Consider the following 20780-nt stretch of genomic DNA (forward strand, 5'->3'; position numbering starts at 1 on the left):
CATGGGACATGAAGGAAGGCACAGAACTGCTTCAAAACAGTGTTTGCTTATCTGAGAAAGAGTAGCCTTTGCTGAACATGCTTTCTAGAAGGTGCAAATTCCCAAATTTTACAGCAAACTGAATGCAAAAGTGACCTCAATTTTAGGCATGCAAAGCAATGGATTTGCGGAATTGCCACATATTGAGTATGAGGTGTTTTTCTCCCAGTCTGAGTGAATTTAGGGGAAATTACTTGTTGTATAAGAACTAAGCAAGGTTTGAGACATTGTGACATCAAATATTATGGTTTAAAATTTTTATTTGTGTGACAACTTAATTACATTTATAAAATTGATGCATAGACTCAATAGATCATTCAGATCAACATAAAGAAAGTAACAAATCCTCTCAAGAATGATATTTTAATTTGATAAATAGTGCTTCAAATATCTTATTCAAATTAGGAGAAAGAGAAAAATGTAAGTATAGAGTCAGATTATAAATATTATTTTTAATTTGAAAAATGTTACATTTGATAATCTTTTAAATAGGGAATAATGAGAAAGTTTCAATCTTACATCACTCAGCAGTTAGTTTCTAGACATATCTTCAACGGTTAAGAAAGATTAGACAGTCAGAGCCAGGTGGTGGTGGCACATGGCTTTAATCCCAGCACTTGGGAGTCAGAGGCAGGCAGATCTCTGTGAGTTTGAGACCAGCCTGGTCTACAAGAACTAGTTTCAGGACAGGCATCAAAGCTACGGAGAAACCTTATCTTGAAAAGCCAAAAAAAAAAAAAGATTAGACAATTAGATACCTTTAATACACCACTCAGACCATTTTAATTCCACCTATCTGTCACCTGCTTCCAATTTACATTGGCTTGGACCAAATTTTAAATAATTGGCAATATTTTGTGCACTTCACCCAAGCACAGATGGGAGATGAGACTGAGTGGCACAGAGGAGCTAATATCCAGGGGTTGACTTTTTACAAAATGGAAAGTCAGAGCCAATGCGAAATGAATCAAGCAAACAGCCATGGTCATCAAGGCTTGCCTCGTAGCACGTGTGTCTTGCCTTTTTCTACATGCTGCCCTTACAGAGTTCACCAAGAGTTGATTGAAACAGGTGAGTTATGTGCTCAGCAAAATTGAAGGATACTATCTAAAAAAATCAGTTGTAGGTTGAAAAGATGGCTCACTGGTTAAGAGTACATCCTGCCCACCAAGCATCTGAGTTCAGCTCACTGTACCTTCATTGGGCAACTCGCAGCTGAACTTCCTGTAACTCCAATTCCAGGGCATCCATTTTCCTCTTCTGATCTCTGTGGGCACATTCACTCATGTGTGCATATACCCACTTGCAGGGGTAATTTTAATTTATTCCTTTCTTCCTATTTAATTATACATAACACATAATTAAAAATAAAATCTATGATAACAAAATTGATTGCATTTCTAGATAATAATGATGGCCAATCTGAAAAGGAAAACAACTCATTTAATATAGACTGCAAAGGGTTAACATATTTAGTGATAAATCTGATAAATCTGACCATGGGTGTGAAAGGCTAGGACACTACCACTCTAAAACTTTGATAAAAATCCAAATGATTTATTTTATTCAGAAGCAGAAACTATCTTAAGCATCGTATGGGATTTAAAGGGACCTTGAGTACCCACAGCAATCTTGGAAACTATTGTAAAGTTGAAGGCCTCACAAGTTGTAACCCCGAAACCCATTAGAAAGTGGCAGTGGTCAGGGTGGTGTGCCACCGTTGTAAGGTGAAAATGTAGATCAGTGGAACAGAATAGAGTCTGTCGCCAAACCCTTGACTATCCAGCCAAACAAATTTTGAGGTGGATAACAGAACTAGACAACGGAGAAATGATAATCCAGTCCCTTCGACAAATGATATTGGAAAAAATAGATGTTCACATACAAAAATGAAAATTCATGTATACCATATGCAAAACTTATTTCACAATTTATATCCAAAGCAAGCCCAAGACTGAAAATTGAAGAACTACCTGGCAACCTTCCTCCTTTGCCCTAGAATAAATGTTTCATTATGAGAAAAAAATGCTTCACGACTCTCTGAACATCCTAAACTTTGTAATTAAAGTTAAGACATCTCAGTAATTTTCTTTTGTCATGAACTGATAAACTCAGAAGGTTCCATCCCTTCTGAGATACAAGAGGCCAGAGAGTTAGCTTAGCCCCTTCCCACCATGGGAGGATCCAAGGACATGACCACTGTCAAGTGAGTAGGAAAAGGCCGCACCAGATTCTGACCATGCTAGTGGCCTTCAGGTTTCAGAACTGTCCAAAATGTTTGTCTGATGCTTTAAGCTTCCAGGCTTGTGGTCATTTGTCATATCCACCAGAGATGGCAAAGATGACAGAGTTAGTTTATGCCAAAGATAGCTTCAAGTAAGTCAGCGTGGTGAGCAGAAGGACCACATCTGACGTCCAGGGAACTCTGGTGAAGGCCAATTGGAGGACCAGGTGAGTGAGGAGGGAGCTTGCTCTGAAACCAGGCTGCTAAGAGTCAAGCCTGGAAGGATGCGTGTGATTTCAGTCTGGCTCACATGACGGTTCATTACTTCAGAAGATGGTCTCTCCTCTGCTCAGCAAGGACCCAAGGCTCTTTCCACCTGTGACCCAAACTGGGTGTTTGCGAAAGTAGATCCTAACATCCCGATGCACTTGCTGTCCTAGCCGAGAATGAGACGTGTTGATGAATAGCGGGAATGTTGCAACATTGAGCATTGTGCTTGTGTTGGAACACATAGCAGAGGCTTTGCAAAATGACAAAAAGAAACTAACACAGTGAAAATGTACTTGTTTACTGACAGACAGAAGCATCTTTGGGGACTCTAGCCCTCTCAAGTGATGCCGTTATAAGGCTATAAACAGGACTGTAAAAGACTGAAGCCCTATTTACAGAGCTGACAGAAGAGAGAGACTGGTGTATTGGCTCTCCGTCTGCATGTGAGCAGTGGAACCCACCCAGGCTCAGCAGTCTGTAGAACAGTGAGGGCTGCTGAAGCCAGATAACGAGGTGTAGCTGGGAAAGACACTCTCTGAGTAGCATGAATTTTGAAGACGTCTGCATTTTGAGGGTTCTCTGTGTGTGACCATGTGTGACATCACCTTTGGGCATGACAAATCACAGGGGAGGATGCTACTGAAGTTTTAACATTCATCTTGGGGAGGGGTTTGTAGCAGAGAGGATGGAAAATGGTCTTTGATTTCTTGATTCCCCACTATGAGCTTTTGATTTATCTTGCTACAAGCACTGTGTATACTTTGTAGTTTGAAGGGAATGCATAGTAAAATCTTAACAAATAGGGTTGCATCCATCTCTAGTCCATGAAACAAATGTAGAAAGATTGGGACCTAAGGAATCTTTCTACTGCCTATAAAATTTCTGTGTCTTATGTCCCTGTCTGGCTCACAGACTCCTTCAGCACATAGCCCTAGGTCTCTGGCACGGGAAGAGGATTCAAGTTCTCACCCAGGATCCCATGAGGGATTCAGCCTGGCCTTGGTGTGCCTCAGAGACCAGCATTCTTGTCTTTGACACAGGGCAGGTGACAGACTCTCTGGCCTTCCTGAGGGTCTCCACTTACCTAACTCAAACAGAGTCGCAAGAAGGCCCTTCACTAGCTTCCACATTACACTGTAGCACTTCACGGGATGACACATTAGACGTGTCCAGGAAGATGCTTGCCCGTCAAACCCAAGGCAGGGGGAGCTGGGGATGTGCTGGCACCCAGGCTAGAAGGAAGCATCAAGGAGGCATCACTTCACTCTCCCTTCCAGCTTCAACTCTGTGCTGAGAAGGAGTTGCTCACAAAGAGGCAACTTAAGGAAGAAAAGAGCTGATTTGGATTACGATTCCAAGTTACTGTATATCATTTTAAGAAAGTCAAGACAGGCACTAAAGAAACTAGTCACATCACATGCGTAGTCAAGAGTGATAAATACATCCTTGCTTGTTTGCTCCCAGATGGCTTTCTCCTCTCTTCTACTGTTCAGCATCTCTGCCTAGATGGTGCCGTCTACAGTGGGCTGAGTCTTTCTACATCAACTGTCAAGTTGCCTGCCCTCCAGCTATGCCCAGAGGCCAACCTGATGTAGATAGTTCCTCATTAAGGCTATTTTCCAGGTTACTTGAGGTTGTGTTGACAGTTAAAACCAACCAGTACACTCTGTATCATATAGGATTCACTTCTGGTCATCACTGTATCTAAACTTCATCGATGAAGGTTTCATAGAAAAGACTGAGTATTAACTATAACAAAAGTCTATCAAACAACTCATGTGTGCTTCTAGTTAATTGCATTACAGAGAATTTGTGCACAGTTCCTATAAAAATGCAAGCATCAGGTATAATATGTAGCGCTCACGGAGATTCCCGGGTCAGGGCAAGAGTACTATGCTGGGGGAACTAAATGAGATCAGTCTCTTGGCTTTCTAGCACACGACTATTCCACATAAGCCTTTCAGGTGCCCGGGTGGGACTCCACTGTAACACACCCTAGCCCCCGTGAACTACAGCCCTCCATTCTGATGACTTCTGCTTGGTGTGAGGAAAAATTACCAAGGAAGTGAACTGCTTCAGGAAGCTTCAACTTTATAGCCAAGTCCTCCAACTCCCAGAGATAAGTCCTCTCCATGTACAGTGTCTGATCTGCAGTGGCATAGGTGACAAGATGGCAAACATACCAGCCTCTGACATAGGCTTGAGATGGCAGGAGGAGAGGAACAAGATGGCAAACATACCAGCCTCTGACGTAGGCTTGAGATGGCAGGAGGAGAGGAACAATGACAGAGGAGTAGAGCATCCACTAAAACCTCCCATGTGATTCCACGTCCTTGGGGCAAAAGTCAACACAGAGTGTGCAATCATTACACGTCAGATGTTATCAAACTCTCTGCCCTTTTACAACACTCTTTCCTCTCCCCTCCCTGGCTCCCTCCATCATCCCTCCCCTCTCCCCCCCACTTTGCTATCTAGCATGAATTTCTGTTTTTTTTTTTTCCTGTGTAGATACAGATATAATAGCAGTGCACATATCCTGCCCCACGTCACCAAGGTAAATACAGAGTTTTTGTGCCAGTGCCTGACGGGATGGGCTGTGAGGAGTCCACCACTGAGGCCTGGGTGATGCTGGGTGAGTCACTTCAGCTCTCGCTACTCAGCTGCCTCATCTTTCTATCTGAATTCTGGAGCAGACGATTGATGACGACAGGGCAGTCTGAAGGCGGTCAGGGTTTGCTGACTTACCTCCGGTCAGCCCACAGCAGAATGGAGGGAAAGGAGACAGAGAGAGCAGTTAGGAGAAACTCCACAATACTGTCACACAACCTCCATGTCTAACACTTGCAGCAGCACTGGAGGTCCCTTGCCAGCGACCTCAGGGCCCTCAGCACCAGAGTCTGCTTACTGGGACCTTGGACTGCTGTATGGGAGACCGTGATACTGCCTTGCTCATGTGTCTTTCTCACTGACATGAGCAAATGTTACTCACCCCAGAGAGGATGCAGGTGACAGATTAAAGACGTGACATCACCTGTGTTTGGCTCAGTGCACCAATGAGTTGGGGTTACTCACCAAGCATGAGCCTGGCTTGGGTGGCCTCTCAAGGAGCTGTGTCCCAGGAACTCCCTGCACAGCTTGGGAGCAGTTACACAAGTCAGCCAGCCTCCTCTCTCTCTCTCAGGCTGTTGTTACTACTTAGATAACCATGGGGAGGTTCCTTCACTTCCCAAGTCTGAAGAGCCCCCTTCCAAGAGAGAACATCTCAATTAAAAGGAAATCTCCACTCAGTATTGTGGGGGCTCTAATTTCTCGTAGTAGTTCCCAAGGATAATCTCTTTGCTGACCCTGGGTACCTCTCTTTCCTTATTCCCAATATGTATAGGTAACTGTCTGCCTCACAGCATCACTAAAACAACATTAGCCATGACATTTCTGTAAAGCAAAAGAGGTAATGTGTGTTTGTAATCTCAGCACTCTGGAGCTGAGGTAGGAGGACTGAGATTTCTAGGCCACCTAGGCTACAAAGTGAGACCCTGTCTAAAATAAGAAAAAAAAGTGTCATTTGCATTGTCTGAGAAGGTAAGGCTGTAATGTGGTAGCCATTTAACTATACCACTTCACAGAGGAGATTGGCTTTGCAGTATACGAGATGAAGGGGCTGGGGCCACATTTAGTCTCTGAGCAAGACTGTCCTAAAGCTTCACTCAACTGCCCCATCATAGGATTATGAGACATACTCGCGCTGGGGAGATGACTCTGTGCTCAAAGCACTCACTAAACACATGAGGACCAAAGCTCAAGACCTATGTAAATGCCATTCGAGGTTGTAAGGATTCCCAGAGCATGCTGGTTTTTATGATCAGCTCTCTCAGCGAGCTCTGAGTTTGATTTAGAGACTCTTCCCCCTAAATTAGCTGGAGGAGTGTTTAAGGATGATTCCTAACATCAGATTCAGGCCTCCACTCTTGAGAAACACACATACACTCACACGCACACTTACACACGAAAGAAAGAAAGGACATACCACTTATCACACATAATTAAGCAGTTCATTGAACAACTTTCCAAGCTGCCTTCTGTAGTTTAGGTCTGAGTTACAGAGGATGCCCTGGTCCTGTGGTCTTGGAATCACGGGACTTTATTTCAGCAAGACTTTGCACAGCTTGTAGAGGTTTCTGAGAAGACATGAAGTGTCTTGAGAGCAGAGTCCAGGCCGGGTGACTGCAGTGGCTCTGAGGTGCGGATCCTTCAAGGAAGAGGGTAGGCAAGCCCCGAGAGAACCTGGCGCCGGAGAAGATCGGGATGTGGAGGAGCACAAGGGACAAAGGACAGCTGGGAACACAGCATAAGCCTGGGGAGCCCCTGAAACTTGCTTATACCAGCAGGGGAGGTGCTGATGGCTAAACTTAGGGTCGGCCTCCATAGCCAGCCACAGGAGAAGGTGTGGAAGCAATTAAACCTGTAGTCCAGTGCCCTGCTGGCTTAAACTTACATCTCCCATCTCTGGTGAAGATTTGCTGCTGACCCTGGGTGAACACACAGGGCTCCTGGCTGTCAAACAAACTTTTGCCTTTCCCCCCAAGTTTATAAAAATCTCCTCTTGATGCTGCACTAGGTTGTGGGATGTGATGAAATAACAGACATGAAAAAGAAAGTTTGCAAAACCCTGAAGTGCTCTCTAAGAGAATAGCACAATATTCTCTTTGCTATGGAAACTGGATCTTTCCCCAAAGTTAGAAGAGTGATTTTCTATCTCAGGAGGGGGGTTCAGCTTAATTGGATATTGTGCCATGGAACTGCTTTCCAGAACTTTCCCTGGAGAATCAGCTAAAGGAACAGTGATTACCCACGAGGCTGCTTAGCAAGGACTGGATTGATGGGGGTTGGTGAGGCTCCTGAGATCTCTGCTACAGACATTTGTGAGTTTTCATTTCGCTCCCCCACAAGACACCCTGAGTGTTTCTTCCCACAGCCTGAAGTTTTATAGCAAATCTGTTTCAGTTTGTAAGCTAGAAAACCTAAAGTGCACTATCAGGTCAAGCCCTAGCTGCTAGCAGGGCCTTGCTGGGTGATGGATGGGCATACAGCTGCCGGCTGGGCCTTGTCAAGCAGTAGGCTTACAGCTGATGGCTGGGCCTTGCTGAGTGATTGGCTTACAGCTAGGAGGGTCTTGGTGGGTGATGAGCTTATAGTCAATGGCACATGATCACAGTGAGCTGGAAAACCCAGGATGATGAAGCAATTAGAAAGAATTTCTTTGCTACTCCAGCACATCTGACTTGAACCCCCACTATCTTTGCTTCTTTGTGTGTGTGTGTGTGTCTGTGTGTGTGTCTGTGTGTGTGTCTGTGTGCCACATATGTAAAATCCACAGGACAACACGAAATTTTGTTTCAATTTCTGTCTAATATTTTTTTACACAGTCTTTTGATGGTCTGGAATCTACCAAGTATACTAAGCTGGCGGTACTGTTGAGGTTTTCCAGGTTTTTAGGGATTTCTGCCAAAGCTATACCTTCGCCATAGCCTACCCTTCTGGACCTCTGTGAGGTGAGGTGCATGAGACTCAGTCAAATCAGCTGCTTGCTACATAGGCTAATTTTGATTGTCAACTTGACATAACCCAGAGTCACCTTGGAAGAGAAAACTTTAATTAAGGGATTGCTTCCATCAGATTGGCCTGTGGGAATGTCTTTGGGAATATTTTATTGATCGCAAATTGATGTGAGAAGGCCCAGCCCTCAGTGGATGGTTCCATCCCTGGACAGAAGGTCCTGTATTGTATAGGGGAAGTAGTTGAGAAAGAGAGTAAGCTCTGTTCCTCCAGGGTCTCTGCTTTAGTTCTTGCTTTGGCTTCGCTAGATGATAGACTATAACCTGTAAGCCAAAGAAACGCTTTCCTTTTCAGGCTGGATTTAGTCAGCAGTTTATCACAGCAAGCAGAAAGCAAACTAGGATGGAAACTGATACCGGAGGATGTGATTTTCCTGTGGGGAACCTGACCCTCTTGTTTTGGGGGAAGGATTGTGGCTGTGTTTGGAACTTTAGGCAGGAAAAGCCATTGAGTGTTCAGAGTTTAATGGGCTATTGAAGGGACCTGGAAAATAATGCCGAGTGCACTGAGCATAGAGGTCTGGCTTGTAAACGTTCAGAGGGAAGCGAAGACTCTGTTAGGACCGCTGCCATGACAATTTGAATTCATTTGTGGTTTCTAGTTATCTGGTACTGAAGAGTCGACCATGATTAACAAGAGACCAGCACCACTGAAGTGAAAACCTTTGCTTTACTATGACAATTAGTGTTGATTAGCTGGGGCTGAAAAATAAGCTATGGTTAAGATAAAACCAGCACCATGAAGGTAAATTCTTCTAGAAAGTATTTTCTCCAAGTCATATCATAGAAGCTGCGGTCCAGAGGGTCTGCGCTCTAGCCATATTTGGTCATACATGCTGATTCTGAAGGCATGAACGAGTCACAGAGAGTAGCTAACGTGGTCCTGGGCTGCATGTGAAAGCAGGCTGAGCAAGCCACGGGAGCAAGTCAGTCAGCAGCATTCTTCCATAGTCTCTGCTTCAGTTCCTGCCTCAGATTCCATTAACAATGGGTTGTAATCCTAAACCAAATAAGATCTTTTTTTTCCATGGGCCGGCTAGTTTTGTCAACTTGATCCAAACTAGAGTCATCAGAGAGGAGTGAACCTCAATTGAGAAAATGTCCCTGTAAGATCCAATTGTAGAGAATTTTCTTAATGTTGATGTGGGAGGGCCCAGCCCACTGAGAGTGGGGTCATTACTGGGCTGGTGTTCCTGGGTTCAGTAAGAAAGCAGGCTGAACAAGTCATGAAGAACAAGAGACAGCAGTAGCATCCTTCCATAGCCTCCACATCAGCTGCTGTCTCCAGGCTCCTGCCATGCTTGAGTTCCTGTCCTGGATTCCTTTAGTGGTGGGCTGCTATGTGGACGTATAGACCAAATAAACCCTTTCCTCCCCAAGTTGCTTTTGGTCATTGTGTTTCATAACAGCAATAGTGATCCTAACCAAAATACTCCAAGTTGCCTTTGGCCAGTGCTTCATCACAGCAACGAAAGGCAAACTAGGGCAGCTGTACTGGTGAGCAGAGCAAATGCTTTGCCACTCATGGCTTGTCACTAGAATGTGCCATCTCTGTTGGTGATAGCAATGATAATTCCTTGTATTTGGTGGATGCCGGATTGATCATCGGCTTATTGGGGCTGACAGAAATCTAGCTTCTCTGTATTTCTTTATGTAGTTTACCAACCACGCTTTATGTGGTCAGTTTGTTAGGCTAGAGAGATTTATTGGCATTTTCCAGGCTCCTACTTACATGTCTGAAGGAGGAGGCAAAGAAGGCACAGATGCGGGAGCTGGAAGTAGGTAGGCATTCACTTTGAGATTTTGAAAAATCTCAACTTTGGCTCCCTAATGGAAGGCAGAGGGACAAGCTCTGAGCTTAGCGTATTTTAGCCAGCAGTGGGAGGATCAGGGAGTAGGTCCTTGTGGGAGGAAGGAGGCAGGTTACAAGACCATGTCTAAGAAACATCTGTTTGTCACTTGACTATGTCTACTCCATACCTAGACCTAGGAAGGTCATAGAGACTCTGAGAGCTCACTGTCTTAAAAAGCTCCTTAAATTACACCTCACCAAAATTCAGAGAGTAGACCCTCCTATGCACAGAGAACAAGGCATCTGACACTGGCAAGGGCCAGGGACAATGCCATGGAAGAGGTTTCAAGACAAAGCTTGGGGCTATCAAATCAGGATTGACAGAAATCGGAGGACAGACCCTGGTGAGGCCAGGCAGAGGAAAGAGAGAGAGGGAAGAGAGATGGAGGCCCAGAAACAGAGACTGGTTCAGGAGAAAGGAAGAGATCTTTGAGTCCTGCTTTCTCACTGCCAGTTTTCCTGTGGTGGAACACCGGCCTTCCACGGAGGCTTCCGCCAGCAGGAGATGAACTAAGGCTGATCTCCCAGCAAGTCTTCTCTCACTGCGCTAGAACTCAGGAAAAAGCACCCATCAGCTGAGAACTGCTCTGGCACACAGGGCAGAAAGTCTGGGGAAGAATTCTCAGCTCACCCCAGCATCCCCATTCCTGTGCCTGGACAATCCAAGGAGCAAGGCTGGCTGACGACTGCAAGGCACTGTTTTTCTTCTGAGCAGCGTCTTAATCTTTATTAGAAGTAACTTAGATTAAATAACACATTTAAGAGACCACAGGTGACATATAATGGTTATTTTCTCAGTGTGATTGACTGAATGGGCTCCACTATTTGTTGTGAATGCTAAATGGAAGACTTCTGCCATGGGATATTTTTAAGTAAACGAGATATTTCAGGTCTTTGGCCTTATGACCTTAGTCACAGGATGTAAGATGTATTCTATCTTCCTTTGCTTTGGCAGTAATGGGAATTAAATAGGCTCTCCATCCTTCATATGCCTACATCTCAAGCATGACCTAAGTATTAAATGAGATTAATATATATTAATGTACTATGCAGTAGGCACTCAATATGTATTTAATGTAAGTAATACATAAAAAATATTTAGTCCACTTCAGAAGTATTTTAACTTGAGCAAATCTCTCCAAAGAGGAGTGAATGGTCTCCTCTTCAGAGGAGAGAAGGGGTTCCTGAGACTTTGTGTTGATTCATGAGTGAGGTAGTGTGCTTATTGGCACGTTGAGAACCTCTGGACTCAATCCTGCACATCCTTTGATACCGTCTCTTTTGATACCATATTGATAGGCCCAGAATATTTCCACCCAGGCTCTTGCCTTATCTCTTGATTTTGGTCTAGTGACTGGGAGAAGTGGATGTAAACCTGTGTGGTGGTACTGCGGTGGTGGAGACAGAAGACTTATTTTGCCAGGCTGTGTCCTCTGCATCATCTTAAGCAAATGGGAAGTGCTAATCTTAACTGGAAGAATTTGGCCCTATGACCAGGGGTTTGGGAGTAAAGGCTTTTATTTATGTATTTCCAAAATTTCTTAGTCCAATTATAGGGTTCTACTCTTTTCAACCGAGGCTTAGACTTTGGCGCTGCTGGGGTTGAGAATTTGATTCTCTTTGGAATGTTACTTGCCTTGTAAGTTAGCTTGGAACTACGTGGACATATATTTTAAACTGATACAATCCCTTTGGATTCCACATCACTGTTAAAAGATGACTAATGACTTTTCTCCCTTGTATCATTCCATGTGTCTAATTATTGTCCCGACCCCCTTGATGGCAATTCTTAGTTGTCAACTTGACTACATCTGGAAGGCTGGGTGCACCTGAGAGGAGGTCTTTTTTAATTAAATCATTTGAACTATGAAGACCCACATTTAATCCACATCTTTTGAGGTAAGTAGATCTACCTTTAATCAGGACCACACCATTGGAAACCTATATAAAAATACAAAAAGAGGAAGTTTGCTCTCTTTGCCTTTTGTTCTCAATCTCACCATGAAGTCCATTCCTTCACTGGCATTAGAGTCAGTGGGATTCTGGTGAATACTAAAAACCAGCTAAGATATCCAGCCTTGTGGATTGAACAACTCCTGGATTTTTGGAACTTCCATTGGTAGACAGCCATTGCTGTACTAGCTGGACCACCTCTTATATTCTAATAAATTCCCTTTGTATACACACACACACACACACACACACACACACACATGAGATCCTATAACTTGGGATGGTGGTGTGTGAGAAGCTTTTGAAGCTTTGAACTTTGAGCCCTTCAATTCTCAATGGTTTATCTCACCTGAGGAAGTAGTCTCCTCACCCTCAGCAGAAAATGTACTCCCAACCCCAGTCTCTGAAATCTTGCCTTTTCCACCTTTGACCTAGGAAATATGTCCTTCATTACCTACTAAACCAGCCTGGAATTTCTCTGAAGGAGATGTCAGGCAAGTCAACACTGGTGGCCCTCAGGCTCTGCAACACTTTCCTCTAGACTTATAACTAGACTTAAGGCCAAGCAGGCTCCTGGAGGGGAGACACAAAGTGCAGTGCTCAAGGAGGTGAGCTACACTACTAAAGAGATGAGCTTGCTAGTTCCTTCAAACAGACATCCGGGAATGTATGTGGGAATGGGTTTTAAGGGTGTGGGAAAATGGTGGAAGGAACATACGGTTAGATCAGGTTGAGTTTATTGATATGGGCCCACTGAGTGGAGACACTAGATTTAGGATGGAAGCCTGCACAGTCTAAAAAAGGGTTTCAAAAGTTTCAATGCTGAAGTATTTGTCAAAAGATGACCTATTGTAAAGGAATTGAAGATGTCTGATACCCCTTGGCTTAGTGTTGATGAAGGGCTTTTAAGACACAGGGAAATTGCAATGCTAGAGTGGGTGCGCTGTGTAAAACCCAATCCCCCACAAAGAGGAGACCTAGAAGACATGCTCTTTGTTAATCCTATAAGATGCAAAGTCACGGGGAGGGGAGCCCCAGCACATCTGAAGAGTTCTGTTGTCACCCTTTTCCTTATACTAGATCTTAGGGTTAAATGAAGACTCTGCTGGCTATTTGTATAAATTAATACAATGGGTTTAGTTGGGTACCCAAGTATCAGGGACCAGGTAGCAGCATGACATGGCTGAGGGCAAGGTGATCATAGTTATTATAATGGGAAGCACAGATAAAGGAATGTCCATAATTGCCCGACCTGCAACGGTCAGCACAGGTAAAGTAAATTTTATAGTGGCATGACTCAAATGGACCTTTGGTACCAGCTAATCCACTGTGGTGTTTCTAGGCATGAAATAGATAGGAAGCCTACTGTGTTTTTGTTTTATCTGTATAAACTGAAAAATTCTCAAACAAATGAAAGAAATGTTGCATTGATTTATGGCAAAAGTGAATCTCAGCCTATATGAACCAAATTCCAGACTTGAGACAGTATGGAGATGCAGAAACACCTAAATGAAGGGATAGCCAGATTCCCTAAGGAAGGGACTTCATGAAACACTTAAGAGTTTCACTGTTACCTTTTTGCCAGTCCTTCCCCAGAGGGACCTAAAGCCTCTTACAAGGGAGAAAGGAAAAAATAATCAAACTCTCCAGGGTCTCAACAGACCTGGATACTGGTTCAGAATTGATGCAAATTCTGGAAGATCAAAAAATATTGTGGCATTCCACTTCAAGCAGGGCTTCTGCAGGTCATGTGACTGAGGTCAGAAGTCTGACTCATAGCGGATCCAGTGGCTCCCCAAACTCATTCTATAGTTATTTCCCTAGTCCCAAAATATGTAATTTGGGATAGATAAACTTAAAAGTTGGTTCCTGCCCAGTGGAGTGAGGGCTATAATGGTTAGAATGGCCAAATGGAAGCCTTTAGAGTTGTCTCTACCAAGGAAAATCTTGAATAAAAACCATAATAACAACCCAGGAGGAACTGCAGCAAAAGACTTGAAAGATGCACCACATCTCCCTTTAACTCTCCTACCTGGCCAGTGCAGAACACAGGTGGATCATGGAGAAGGACAGTTGACTGTCAAAAACTCAGGAAAGTAGTGATTCCAACTGCGGCTGCTGTGCCAGATGTGAAATCCCTACTTGAGCAGATTAACACATCTCCCGGTACGTGGCATGCAGCTATTGATCTAGCAAGCGAATGCCCTTCTCTTGGAACATACCCATAAGGAGCAATTTGCTTTCAGTTGGCAAGGTCAGCAGTAGACCTTTGCAGTTTTGCCTCAAGGATACTTTAACTGTCCAGCCATGTGTCATAACTTAGTTCAAAGGCATCTTGATCATCTCTCTCTTCCGCAAAGTATCACTATGTTGACAACCCAACGCTGATTGGATCAAGTGAGCAAGAGGTAGCCACCACATATGTACTTCAGATGATGGGAAATTAATCCAACCATAATTCATAGGTCTTCTACCTATGTCAAATTCTTGAAAGTCCAGTGGTATGGGTCATGCAGAGATACTCATTCTAAAGTGAAGATAAGTTGCACTTGGGCCCTCCCACTACTGAGAAAGAAGTACAACATTTATTGAGCCTATTTGGATTTTGGAGACAGCACATTCCTTACTTGGGTGTGTTACTCAGACGCATACACCAAGTGACTCAGAAAGCTGCCCCCTTTGTATGGAGCCTAGAACAGGAGGTTTTTCAATAGCAGGAGAAGCCTGCTGTGCAGGCTGCTCTACCCCTCGGGAACATATGAGCCAGCAGACCCAATTGTGTCTGAGGTGTCAATGACAGCTAGGGATGCTAGGTAGAGCCTCTGGCAGGTGCCCATACATGAGAATCACAGAAGAGACCTTTGGGATTTTAGAGCAAGATATCATCTGCAGACAATCATTCTCCTTTTGAAAGACAGCTCTTGAGCTGCCTGTGGGCCTTAGTGCAAACTGAACATTTGACACAAGTTACCATGACACGTGTTACTGGCACAAGTTGTACAATACAAGTTACCCGAGCTTCCCTAGGAGATCTGGGTGTTATCTGACCCACTGAGTCATATAGTAGAACATGGCGCAGTAGCAATCCATTAGCACATAGAAATGTGTTTAGGCCCAAGAAGGTACTGAAGGCATAAGCAAATTACAGAAGTTTCCCAGCTATCCATGGATTCTATTTCCATTACAATGCTTTCTGCTGCCAAGTGTGCACCTATATCCTCAAGGGTATACCCAAAGTTTGGTTGACTGAGGAACAGAAGACTGGGACCTGGTTTACTGATGGTTCTGTACTTTGTGCAGGGACAATCCAGAAATTGACAGCTGCAGCATCACAACCCCTTCTTACAACCCTGAAAGATACAGGCAAAGGGAAATCTTCACAGCAGTCAGAACTTTGGACAGTATACATGGGCATACATTTTGTTTGGAAGGAGAAATGGTCAGGTGTGTGATTACTCACTGATTCATGAGCTGAAGCCGGGGGATTGCCTAGATGATCAGGGACTTGGAAAGAGCAAGGTTGGAAAGTTGGTGATAAAGATACCCGGGGAAGAAGTGTTTGGATAGATCTCTGGAATAGGCAAAGATGTGAAGATGCTAGTGTCCCATGTAAATGGTCACCAAAAAATGACTTCAGCTGAGGAGGCATTCAGTAATCACGTAGATAGGATGACCCGTTCTGTAGACATTCAGCCTCTTTCTCCAGCCATCCCTGCCCTTGTGGGCCCGTGAGCAAAGAGGCCATGGTGGCAGAGATGGGGTTTATGCATGGGCTTAAAATCATGGGCTTCCATTCACCAAGGCTAATTAGGCTGTAACTGCTACTGAGTGCCAGATCTGCCAAGAGCAGTGGCTAACACTGATCCTTAGATGTGGTACAATTCCTGGGGCGACCAGTGAGCAGCTTGATTTCGAGGTGCCTACATTGTATCACTTTCTCCTTGGAAAGGACAACCCTTTGTCCTTGTTGGAGTAAATACTTACTCTGGTTATGGACTTGCCTTTTCTACACGTCAGTAACATCATCAGTGGACTTACAGAATGCTTTATCCACTGTCATGGTATTCCACACAGTATTGCTTCTGACCATGAAACTCACTTCACAGCCAGAGAAGTGTGACAGCAGGCCCACAATCAAGGAATCCACTGGTCCTACCATGTTACCTGCCATCCTGAAGCAACTGGCCTGAAAGAAAGTTGGAATGGCCTTTTGCAGATTATATTATAATGTCAATTAGTTGATAATACCCTGAAGGGCTGGGGCAGCATCCTCCAGAAGGTGGTCTATGCTTTGGACCAGTGCCCAATACATAGTATGGTTTCTCACATATTCAGGATTCACACATTCAGGAATCAAGCGATAGAAAAGGCATTAGTTTCACTCACTGTCACCTCCAGGAGTGAAAAATAGGAAATTATTTTCTCTGTGTTCCCATGCCCTTAGTTCTGCTGGCCTAAAAGTTTTGGTTCCAAAGTAGGGAGGTCTCTGGTCAGAAGACGCCACAACATTGCACTGAAGGGGAAGCTCAGTCTTCCTCCTGGTTGTTTGAGTTTCTGATCCCCTAAAGCCAACAGACTCAGAGAGGAATAACAGTGTTAGCAGGGGTGATAGATTCAGACTACCCTGGGGAAACTGGATTGGTTCTCCACAATAAAAGTAACTAAGATTATGTCTAGAGTACAGCAGATCCTTTAGGGCATCTCTTGGTGCTACCATGTCCTATAACTAAAGTCAATAGGAAACTATAATGACCAATTCCAGGCAAGGTGACAAAGGACACAGACCCTTTGGGAATAAAAGCATGGATCGCTCCTCTAGGAAAAGATCCAAGACTTGTTGAGGTGCTTGCTGAGGGTGGAAGAAAATGGAGGTTTGTAAAGGAAAGTAGTTATAAATACTAGCAAAGGTCACGTGACTAGTTTAAGAAATGAGGATTAAAATTGACATGAATGTTTCTGCCATATTTTGTCAAGAATGTGTACACAGACGTCTTTTTTCCTTTGATGTCTTTATCATATAATATAACATCATTTAAGAGACTATCAGAATTACCGTATTTAAGTTTGAGATACTAAAAGAACGTATCAAGGCACATTGTCACTGTCTAAAATTTATAGTGTGCTTGCAGTTGTGCGAGGGATAGTTATATCTTGTTAGACATGATTATTATTTGGTATAATAATGTGTGTGCTATTGCACTATGATATTATTATTATTGGTTATTGTTTTCAATTGGATAGTAAGTTTGACTTAAGCATATGATTGTATGTCAAGTTGACATGCATAGACTTGTGATGACTATTCTTGGATGTCAACTCAAGTACATCTAGAATTAACCAAAACCTAAGAATCTGGACAGACCTTTCAGGGATTTTTTCTTAATTAAATCAATTAAAGTGGGAAGACCACTGTTAATGTGCATATTTTGAGGTGGAAAAATATACCTTTAATTCAGATCCTTTGAGGTGGGAAGTTCCATCTTCAGTCTGGGCCTCACCTTCTACTGGCAGGAAGGACACAGAAGGGCATGTCTTTGTCTGCTTGCTCTAAATGTCACTGGCAAGTCCATTCCTTCATTGGTGTTAGAGCTTACGTCTTCAGGATTCTAGCATTTACTGAAGACCAGTTGAAACATCCAGTCTTGTGGACTGAGCAACTGCTGGATTCTTGAGCCTCCCATTGATAGACAGTCATTGTTGGACTGCCTGGACTCACACACACACACACACACACACACACACACACACACACACACACAATACAGTCTATAAGTTTTATTCCTCCAGAGAATCCTGACTAATATAACCTACATACTTCTTCAGCAATAGAAAGCATCACATTGCTCCAGCCAGGGCACTCCTGTTCTCCTGAGTTTTATCCTATTTCACTAGAAGACACTCTCAATATTTTGTGGCTCCTGCAGATCAAGGCTCAGTGTACTCTGCTTGCCATTAATAATATATACCTAATACCCAGCTCACTGGTAGGTAACCCAGTACGTATCTTCAGACAACTCATGGCATTAAATCACCCACAGATAATCTTTTCCATGCAGTGGGCTGTGAGGACAGAAGGGTATAAGCCAATTCTGAGCTACGATACAGAAGAAGGCCTCAGAAGATTTCCCGGGAGATAGAGAATTGTGCTCGAATCGTATAGAACCTAATATAGAGAAATAGGTGTCACTGGTTATGGGGCACCCTAGAAAAAGGCCTAGCTGTAATTGTGAAGACTGCATTTAGAGCGGCTTCCAGAGAGGGAGCCTGCTGGGAACCCTAAGCAGCCCACATTCCTAAACCCAGCTGAGTAGAGATTGTACTGCAGAATCCAGTGTGGAATTAGCAAAGTAGCTCTGAAGGAAAGCCCATGAATCCTAACTAGATCACTTTTTATGGATGGAATAAAGGGATAGATATAACAAAAGTGGGTTAATCTATAACTTAGTGGACTTTATGGATTCTAGTTAACTTTATAAGCCTGATGTCTGAGCTAGCATCGGACTTTGTGATTCTTTAGCCAGCCAAAGAATTAAATGTGTTCTCGCATAGTCTTCAGGTGAGAGGGAACTGACACCACGTTAGGGAAGGAGATCCCTGCAGCAAACAGGAGGTATGAGCTGCAGTGAATGAGCTAATAAGTAAATGTGAAAAAAATTCCTCATTAAAACATTCTATAAACAATAGCTGAATTTTAAAATACAAAAATTTGTATTTTATTCGATCAATGCTTCAAAAACAGTCCTGGGTCAATGGCTAAATCAAAATTGTCACCAAAAAACTTGGTCAAAAATGCCAGTGTTTGACATACTGAGGAGCATCACAGATGTCTGCAAGCTAAAGGGCAGCCTTCCAAGTGCTGAAAGTGAATGTAGAAAGAACATGGACAGAAGGGAGATGAAGACATGGCGAGCTCTCATTTCCATGGAAAGGGAAAACCACAGCAGGGCCTTCTAGGACTGCGTCCATGGTCAGTTCAGGCACAGAAGGCCTTCTAGGACTGCGTCAATGGTTAGTTCCTGTGCTCTCCTGAGTTTGCTTCCCAGCATCTTTATGATGCAGCTCCCAACTGCCTATGTCTCCCTTTCAGTACACACACACATAATTAAAAATTAATCTCTTTAAAGATAATTTTAATTTAATGTTAATTTCTTAATGCATATGAAAAAGTCTTTTGAACAATTTGGACTCAACTACTCTCCTCATAAGTGGCAGTTGCAAGATTCTTTCCCATGCCTCCCAGCATTGGGTAAAGAACCATAAGTCATAACCTTTCGCCAATAGCTGGATTTCCTCCAAGGCAGACTTCATGTTTTAAAACCCCATTACTAGATGAGGAACATTCCAGTCTAGCTGCAAAGAGTGCTACAGATAAACATGCTTCCCACTGCTGAAGGTCTTGCTCCAGACATAACCACTCCAGAAAGCTGTCATTGACCTTGGAAGACACCACTCATAGATACACCTTGGAGAATGCTACATGACCTTGGTCATCCTGTGGCACCTCCCCCTGTCTTTCAGCATAAAGTCTATGGTTGGTATAATGCCAAATTTGTGATCGGTACTTCTGCAGAGCCTGTGAATGAAGAACGTGGAAGTTGAGCTTTCTCTGGTGCCTTCCAGCCCCTGCATTTGCATTCCACACCCTTCTACTATAACTACATCACTCAGAAAGCAGTAGGGAGAGCCCGGTCCCCTCTGTTGCCTCTGTGGCCTTATAACGTTGGGCACAGTAAAAGGCTTATCTTGAGTGGTATTCCCTTGCCTTATCATAAACTTTGTCAAGGTAGAGCACGCTGAGTTACCCTAGCACAGGAGATGGGAGCAGCAGCAGCTGAAGAATTCCAGAGAGCAACTGGGGCAGGCTAAGGGAAAATGGCAGAGGGAATCAGAAGAGGAAGAAAATCGTCATCTGAGCCTGTGGAAGGAAGCAGCTTTGAACAGCCAAAGACAGACTGCAGATGATGCTCACTGAAGGGGTTCCAGGAGTTGTCAAGTCCAAAAATCTGAGGTTCAGATACTCAAGGCCCAGTAACTGAGCATCAGCCATTGTTAAGAGCAGAGCATCCTGAGACTCAAGGGTTGAGAGTCATCACATTGCCCATGGTCTTCTGCAAATGCTTCAGTTCACCAGTCTGAAATTTACATGCCGTCAACATGTACTCTAGAAGATATTATTATTCTCCAATTATACATGATATAAAAAATTCTAAAGTTGAAAACAGAAATGAGCACTAATGAAAAGCCCAGCAAGACACAAACAAAAGAGGGCACCTTGAAATCAGGTAAGGAATAAAAATAAGGACTATTCTTCAGAAGGACCTACTTCAGTTCCCAGCACCCACAGGCTGCTAACAACTGCCTGTAACTCCAGTTCCAGAAAATGTGATGCCCTCTTCTGGCCTCTGTAAGACTAAACCCCTATGGCACATATACATACATGTCATACACATAAAATTAACATGAAAATATTTTTAAAAGAAAAGGAAAAAATCATTTCAGATTTTTACAATAAATGACATTTAGACTTAAAAAAATGATGAGAATCATTGAAGAAAGGCAAGAAAACAAAAATGAAGCAGAACCCCATGGCTGAATAGTAGAAAAACAGAGTAGAAGAGGAAGATCAGTCAAATAGAAATAATATTTATGTTTTGAGACCTCCAGGAAAGAAAAATATCAATATAGGACTTTTAAAACATTCATTTGTAAAAGTCCAGAATGAAACAGCAAACAAGTGACTTGACAGTTGTACTTTACAAAGACTCCTTGGGCCTTGGAAATGATTAGGGCTGAGACACTTCATAGGAAAACTTCCTGATTTCAAAGCCAA

This window comes from Myodes glareolus, chromosome 6, assembly GCF_982192425.1.
Source record: "Myodes glareolus chromosome 6, mMyoGla1.1, whole genome shotgun sequence".
Classification (NCBI taxonomy): domain Eukaryota; kingdom Metazoa; phylum Chordata; class Mammalia; order Rodentia; family Cricetidae; genus Myodes; species Myodes glareolus.